Genomic DNA, 9,351 nt, shown 5'->3' with positions numbered 1-9,351 from the left:
CTCAGGAGAAAAAGGGCTGGAGTACATTTTCACATTGGTCACGAGCAATTCACCGATTAGTTGATTGGGTAATTAAAACTTCAATTAATAAATTGCGACAGCTTACATGAAGTTCTTTGCTTTCATAAACAAGAATGACGAACAAGAATTCCCCATACAGGAAAGCTGATGTTTCCCAGAGTTCTATTAACATGCTAAGACGGTGGCCATTGGTATACTATTGAATACTCTTGCATTTCAAACCCCTCTCGTTTTTATCAAAGCACAATTGCACTTTTGTAACTGGAAAGATTTCTTGTAGGTGGACGGTTTGGATTTCACAGTTGATGGAACACGTCCTGTTTGTTAGACTGAGAACAGACGGCAGTCTTGTCCACTGACGTACGCACTCGATCAAATACTGAACAATCGTTAACAGATTTGGAATTCATAGTTTTTCCCAGGAATAAAGCCTGGTCTGTTCAAATGCATGGTCCGATGTATTGCGAGTGATGATCATATAGCAAAACCATTCCCAGAAATCGTTCCCTTCATTGCAATATGCTCCACACTGTTAAGTCTGCTTTTCAGTGCCGTAAAAATACCCAGCTTTCGATTTTAAATTCCAGATCAAATGATTTGGTAGGCTGGTTCACACTTTCTGCGATTTTCCGAAATTGGTAAGAACTTACCGTTTCAATTAAAAGGGAGGTTGTATTATAAAAATTAACGAAGGGTTAGAAGTATTTGAATATTTAGGGGGAAAGATCTACATAGAGGGCCAGCTATTCTGGGGTTAAACTCGTCGTTGCAATTTCTAATTAAAATATGTCACTTTCTAGTGGCGTTTAATTTGAACTGGTGGCTGCTACAGATCTCTGAAGAATCGAGATATAACGGCTGCTTACCCAGTGGGATACAGTGACATTGTTTGAAGCGCAGTGAGAGTTAGGCGCCTAATGTGATCCGTCAACCAGCACTGTCCACATCTCAGATATAATGCCTCCTATATATATCAATATGCCAAGACCGAATATATTTTTAACCAGTCTGCTGTAAAAGTCTTTTTGTTTTGGTCAACGGCGTAGTCACTTTCTCTCAGAATATCTTCAGCTTTCATTAGATGTAACATCGTTCTTACAAAATTAAGCAAGGGATACCATACAATGTTCACCACTTTCCTTTTAACCTTTTGTTGTCGTCTGTTTTGACCTCAGGCCACCCTCCTCTTAAACATACATGTTTTACCAAAATTAGATTTAATCCACCTCACGGATTACCCCAGCTCTGGTTAGATTCTAAACTGAATGCACTTAAATCAATCAGTCCTGACACAGGTATTACATACATTCTAAAAACCATATAATCAAATCCTCACTAACCCTGTATTCACCATACAAGAATCTTGAAACCATGGACTGGCCTTGAAATCTCGGATCATTCAAGGCATCTTTCTGTAAATAACGATCTTGGAATCCTCAGAAAAGATTTCCATGAAACCGTAGAAATTCAAATAGGTTTCAATCATTTTCCAATCTTCTGGTGACAATATTTTTGCTCAGCTCGGAAAATGGCCTCATACAACATTCAATGCAGGGCTCATGTTAAATTTTGTATCCTTAACACAACTACTGTATTATCCCTTGGAAGACTCTTGGCTTACTGTCTTCCATCCAACGACAAAAACACAGGATGACATACCTTGGATAATGCATAACTCACACACCTACCCCAGCGAATTTTGATCTGATGGGACAAAAAACGAAGAGAAAGAAAACTTATGAGAAACCGACAAAGACGTTGACGGATCATTTCAGAACCTAAGTTACCAAACCGTAAGTTGCTTTTGAAGGAATCCATTCAAAGAGAGACGTAGATAATCGATACCGGAAGATATATTTGTCACAAGTTTTCAAGCCTTTTGCGACACCTCTTGGTCTTGATCTTCAAACCCTTGATGTTATAATCGTGATCCTGTGCAAATAGCACAACAATGTATCTATATCACATTCTCTATCACAAGCAATGAAAGCAGCACATATATTCATCTATGGTGAGGCGGATTAGTGACTTACACGCAAAATATGGTTTCAGATATTCAGTATTACTGACAATTATTAGCTGGTATTCTGAAACTTTGAGTTAATGATTTTAATTAGCCATTCATGTAAAAAAGTTTCTGTAAAAAGGTGTTGCCTTTTCAAATGGATTTGTATTTCTAAATTTTACCGGCATTAAAGGTATCAACCAAATGGTACTGGTGTAGGATGTGCACAAGAGAGATACACACGTTATATACTGTAGGTCTATATTTATTTATTTATTTGATTGGTGTTTTATGCCCGTACTCAAGAATATTTCACTTATACGACGGCGGCCAGCATTTTAGTATGAGGAAACCAGACAGAGCCCGGAGGAAATCCACGCCCATCGAAGGTTGCTGCCAGACCTTCCCACGTACGGCCGGAGAGGAAGCCAGCATGAGCCGGACTCACAGCCACCGCATTGCTGAGAGGCTTCTGAGTCATTACGCTGCGCTAGCGCGCTAACCAACTGAGCCACGGAGGCTCCTGATTTGTTGGTTTTCAGAGCGAATGTAAATCATGCGATGTAACTCGGTAGTTGGCAGTGTTTTAATCATTGGAATTTTAATTTTTTAAAATTTTGAAATGTTGCGCGTCGTTTTCCAACCGACTGCCTTACTATACTGCTATCGACTTTACGTTGATAAGGAAGATATCCGATATTAACTGCAGCGATTCATTTATACACGCACAGCGGGGCTAACCAGCATAGGGCATGTGGAAAGAGCGACATTATGGATATAAAACACCACTCTCAGGATTAAATGTGAGCATGAACTTGAGGTGTAGAATAGCTGATACAGTTTTTCTTCTTACTCCAGTAACAAATCGAGATACGAAGTTATTCATTAGTTCAGAAAGAAGCTAAATACACGTACTATTGTATTTAGTAAATGCCAAAATTATCATTGTAATTTAATGTAATTCTGGACAAACAAGGAAAAGTTAAAAAAACTGTATGAATGAATTAATATGTAGACTGGACTAAAAGCGACATGAAGAAGAATATTTCACGGGATGTTGAAATGTACAAGACACTATATGATGGATAAAAGACGGCAGGTTATGGGAAGTACAGGTACAAAAATGGAGCAATGTAAAGGCATAGCGTAAGAGTACATGTCTTAAGAAGACAGGTAGGTGCAGATTTTCTTCACTGATTAACCACTTCTTGCTAACACCACGCCCTACCATTTTTCACTTATACGTTGCAGGAAATCAGAGGTAAACATCACATCTGTGTTATAGAGGTACTTTTCTACATGGCTGTGTGACTTTTGCCACATTGCCTTAAGGTACAAGAAGTCAGAGTACAAAAACATAAAATTCAAGAAGACAGGGTGCCAGAAAACAGACTACATGTTGAAGAAGACAGGGTACAAGTGGGCAGAGAATAAACAGTACAAGATGACAAGATGTAAGAAGGCAGGGTACAAGAAGACAGGGTACAAGGAAACAGGGAACAAGAAGACATGGTAGAAGAAAACAAGATACGTGAAGAAAGAGTAAAATCTAGAAGATAGGGTACAAGAAGATAGGGTACAAGAATATATGCTAGAAGAAGATCTAGTACAAGAATATAGGGTACAAGAATATAGTGTACAAGAACATAGGGTACAAGAAGCCATAAAATGTTTTTCGCCATTTATATATAGTATATTGGTATCCGGCTGTCAAAATCATCAATCTCGTATGACCTTCTATGTTCTGATCAACTGGTTTCTATATCTAATAATCTGTCTGCTGAGTGCATAAGGCATCTGTGTCCAGCGAGCTATATAGTTTAGAATGGTTATTGCGGCTTGTGTATCCTTTGACCGAATATAGCATAGCCAATGATTCCACTCTTTCGGACAAGTGCGGTCTGGGAAGCAAGCCTGTGGGCATGGGAATATGGAGTAGGTTTGATTAAGATCCGCCCTTCAAGACAACATTTTGTATGTCAAAAACACGGGTTCTCGCTCATTAAGGTTTTCGGGGATCTGTACTTCCCGGAATTACCTGCTGTCAGTTTGGAGTGATTATTATTTTTATGACGTCATTATTCAATCGAAAAAAAAAATCCCTAAAGGACAGTGTCGTTAAACTCTGCCTAAAGAGGTTAATTCAACGAGGTTACGCATGCGCACAGGCTATTCTTGATAAGGCGTCATCGAGTACTTTTTTGAACTGCACTATGAAAGAGTCCTGAAGTTCACTCTCAGTTGATAATTGACTTAGATTATTTAGTGAAATGAGTTAATCGTTTTAGCGTAAAGATTCAGCGGGATATCCTTGTTAACCCACAAGACACAATTTCCTGATGCTAAATTTCATTTGTGAGGACTAAATCGTGTAATTAGGAAACGATAATTAGGAGAGATGAACAACCCCAGGGCTCAGGTGTCTACAACATTGAATGTCGTTCAAAGAAGGCCACATGTATATGGCTGGAGGAACAGTACGTCTCCCTAGAAAGACGATTAGGGGACTGGTGGTTGGGGAGGTGGGGGGGATTTGATCGTCTTCCAAGAAATCCAGAAGTATTCAGCATAGCAGACTCCTGGTGTTACGCCACGATTTTTCTCTACGTGACTTTTTTCCTTACCCTGCAATAAAGCTGGCTTATCTCATGACCGGTTATTAACTCCATAGCTATTATGCTTAGTTATGGCGCCATTAGACCTAATTTACTCTGGTAATTAAAAAGCCTACGGTCGTAAAGAACAAATACGTCGGAATGAGAGTTACAGGGCTAGGGATAAAATTTAGAAATGAGGTGTTTAAACCAAATATTGGAAAGTAATCTGTGTTAACTGAGTCTTGTCCATTCAGTATACTGATACATAATTGTGGCCGTGCCAGGGAGCTTACGTCATCCGCCCGTAACCCCATAACTGCTGTCTGGCAGTACTGGATTTCCATTGGTTGTCAAAGTTTAGTTCCTCTCATATTCAAACAAATGTGATGGGGAGCGGACCTATGACCGTCTCTAATTATCTATTATGATTAACAGTTCTTTGCTTCTTGATGTGTTAAATGGGGAGGCGATATATGTTTGAATATAACATGAGGTGAGGTGGCGCTAGTGTGAAGTAGGACCTTGAGCTATTTTTACTCTAAAATTGGATTTTAGCACAGTCTTTAATACGATGTCATGATGATGAGTTGGGAAAGGGACATTTGACGTCATTTTCAAGGTGCTGCTGCCGGGCGTTTGACACACGATTGATTTGAGCGACAATATCATCAATATTGACTGAGCTAGTTGTCTGGCGAGAGTTAAGCTGCCAGTGTTGTGAGAATCATATCATATGGAACAAGTCACATCGTACAATTAGATCTCGCCTTAATAGGAAGATTAGCCCCTTCTACTGACCAGCTGGAGAAAGAAAACCTTGTGACCCAATGAATCATCTCATCGTTGCGACTTTAAATCATGTTCACGAAGAATTATTTATTTATCTATTATTGTATTTTTCACTGCAAGGATAAAGAACCCACGGTGCCTTGGGTAAATGATGAGCTGTCGCTTTTGTGATACAGACTGTCAAGGTGCTTGCCATGCCTTGAGGAAGACAATGATCTACCCTGAAATTCATGTAAGGCCACTCAACCTTAGCGGCCATACGGGCGACGTCGACCAATTATTATCACCAAGGCGCGAACAAATGAAGCGGGAGAATCTTAAATATTTATTTATTTTTTTTTTTTTTTTTTGATTGGTGTTTTACGCCGTACTCAAGAATATTTCACTTATACGACGGCGGCCAGCATTATGGTGGGTGGAAACCGGGCACAGCCCGGCGGAAACCCACGACCATCCGCAGGTTGCTGGCAGACCTTCCCACTTACGGCTGGAGAGGAAGCCAGCGTGAGCTGGACTTGAACTCACAGCGACCGCATTGGTGAGAGGCTTCTGGGTCATTACGCTGCGCTAGCGCGCTAACCGACTGAGCCACGGAGGCCCCTAAATATTTATTGTCCAGCAGTGAAAAAAATCAACACTTCGTCTGTTCTGGCGATGGAATGAATGAATGAAAGCATGAATATATGAATGAATAAATGAATGAATGAATATGGATTCACACCGCGTCGGTATTGTTTCAACCACATCGTGGCGAATTAGAATTTAAATTAGAATGCGCCAATTGAATAACACACCTACAATGTGTCATTTCATGTTTTATAATGAACGTTAGTGGGCAGGTTTGCCAACAACATGCGGGTGATCGTGGGTTTCTCCTGGGCTCTGCCTGGTTTCCTCCCAGCATAATGCTGGCCGCCGTCGTATAAGTGAAATATCCTTGAGTACGGCGTAAAACACCAATGAAATAAATAAATAAATAAGATATTAGATAGAGATCTTAGATAGAGGATCTGAACCAGCTCGCCCCAGCATCATGAATCTATCTTAGATTTAAGTCAGGCTTAGTCTTAACCTGTGATATTATTCCTGAATTAAGAATTGAACTTAATGTTAATTTTCATTCTTGTCGTCAAATCTAAGACAATTCTTTGTATTAAAATAAAAATTCTTCAGGTGGGTAACATTTTTAGAACTGTAAACTTAAGACTTAAGTTCCAAGCGTCGTACTTAACAATTTTTCTGCCATACGCCGACGAAGGGTCATTAGGTGCGTGTACATATATTGTATCTTCTTGTGGCCGGGCGAGTCCATGCTGCCAAAGTGCTGCCGCCACTGAAGTATCATGCCGGAGACACCACGCATGACACCCCGCATGACACCCCGCCCAGTTACATTATACTGACACTGGGCTTACCAGCCCTGTTTCCTTTGTCTAATCTCTCAGTGCTGAGGGCAAAGCAAGGCAGCAGTGAATACAATTTTTAAAAACCTTTGGTATGGTTTGATTCCGGGGCCTCCTGACTTCGACTCATGGCTCGTGGTTAATAAGTTCCTCGCAGTTTTTAAGTTCTTCGTGATTGTTAAGTTGCTCGTGGCTGTTAAGTACTTCATGGTTGTTAAGTAACTCGTGTTCTCGGCACGCCGTAGATGTAACGTGACACTCCCACCTTACAATGATACTTACAATCCACTCTACCCACATTCACTTTTCACTGAATACACTTTAATGTTCAATATCTGTTTTTACTACCGTAAAGTAAAAGAAAGCCAAAATATGAAGAAAGGTTCATTATACACACAACCGAAAACAATGCCTAAAAATTTCATTTATTTTTTTTCAGATTTTTTTAAGAGTGTTGAAACGCATTTTAATATTTGAATACTATGGTGGCCTTATGAGCCATATTGATGTCATTGTTGATTACATACACTCCTATCTCTTAAACTAGCGGCACATTGTTCAGTGCGTTATCTTGTATCGTGTGGATACAACTGCGTGCAACAAACATAATGCTTAATGCTAATTATAGTTGCAGTCTGAGAAAAGAGAGTAAAAGCACACGTTTTAAAGCATATACATGTATTTGAAATATATAAACGATTGAATCATTGAATGCACACGTATATAACTAGACGAATGAGAAATGTTTCATGGGTGTAGTTTAACATCTTTTCTTTGAATGTCATACTGGGTAAAATTATTTTAAGTAGATGTAAAATGCTTAAAATACTTTCAGTAGAAATTTATACATCTGTCGAAAATTACGGCTTTCTGCATAAATCACCTCATAGTGTTATCGCGTTGACCGTTACTGGCTTCCATAGGTACGGTAGTTCATTAATAAAGAATCATATTTGCTGGGAGATAAAAGTAGAATCAGATGGTCGACCTTTATAACAACTACCCTCTCACTTGTTAGAGGAATGACACGCTTATTCATTCAACTTAGCGGCATGACAAACTCTTATCTTCTACCGCCATACTGGACTATAACATTCGTTATAATCACCCTAGGCACCCTTAAACTGTTACATTCTGCTGGCACGCTTTTGTATACATTAACTTTGCACATGTTTATCCCAGACATGACAGAGAAATAAGGTACACTCCACTCCTTCCAGGCTACTCACCCTCGTAAGATTGACTGGCTAGGAAAATATGAAACTATAGCTTGCATTACATTCCCCTTATATTCGATCACAAGGAAGGGCAATTCAAAATGGTTGAAAACGTGAGTTTAGCATTCTTCTTTTCATGACCTCGTTTATCTCTAAAAATATTATATGCTAATTAATTTTCAAAAGGAAAACTACATTTGGATTTTGCAGGACATGAATGTCAGCAGTCGGCCAAGTGCTTGTTGAGATGGTGTCAGTGAGGTGTTACATCGAGCATGCATGGTGTCTTAGGCATGGCATTCCAGTGAGGAAGCATTATAAGTATGTTCACACGAGGAGGCACGGTCGTCATAGTATGCAAGTGAGGCGAAACTAATATCCAAGCAAAAGAACTAAATATATATGATTTATTTACATGTAGTTACATGTTTGATTGGTTTTATATGCCGTAGTCAAGAAAATGCCCATATATGGTGGCGGTGTGGTATATGGGTGCGAAGATGAGACTGAGCATAGTTCGGTTTAACCACTGCCCCTTGACAAACGCCCTGATACAGCCCACAGCTGTACCTGTGGCTGCTGGATTCGAGCCTTGGACCTCCTTGGTTAGTGGTTAGATGAGTTGCTCGGTCGCTAAAGGTAATAAATATGTAGGGCTTCTAAGTCTTAGCTGAAGCTCCATGCAGTAAAGCGGACATAAATAGTGGAACGTAACTAAAGGTATATATATGTATATGTCAAATAATATGTAATCTTAGGAAATTGATCCCTATCTTTTCCCTCAAGAAAAAATGCAGAAGGCATTTAATGTTTACAACGGAACTTGCAACAATTACCAGTAACCCATAAACCACACACCTTAACCGTTTAATTACCTGAGACACACTGCACTGAAACGCATGGTATGACGTCATGAAAACAAACTTCACACAGCATTCCCTGACATGGTTTCACCTTGTTTAATACGCTCGGGCAGAATAGTCCATGATCATTGAGCCTTTTTACGTTAAGAAGCTTGTCAGGTATATGCCGACGATAAGGGGTTTTCTGCATTCATTAATCTGACCACCCACGGACAGGTGAAAAATTGTTAGATACGACATAATAGACTAAATAAATAAATGTTAAATGTTCCTCATAAATATTGGGGAACTATAATACAAAAGAATCTGATAACATCAGTTATGCCCAAGCAGCTACCCGCGCAATAGTCAAAGATATCTGATCTCATATAATCCGTGAAACCTCGGAGAAAGTTTATTATAACTCTTCCTGACACCAATTCTTAGATGCAGTTCATAGTATGGAGATGGGCATGA

Source organism: Liolophura sinensis, chromosome 6 (genome assembly GCF_032854445.1).
Source record: "Liolophura sinensis isolate JHLJ2023 chromosome 6, CUHK_Ljap_v2, whole genome shotgun sequence".
Taxonomy (NCBI): domain Eukaryota; kingdom Metazoa; phylum Mollusca; class Polyplacophora; order Chitonida; family Chitonidae; genus Liolophura; species Liolophura sinensis.
The sequence above is the reverse complement of the archived record's forward strand: the minus strand, read 5'-3'. Positions refer to the sequence as shown.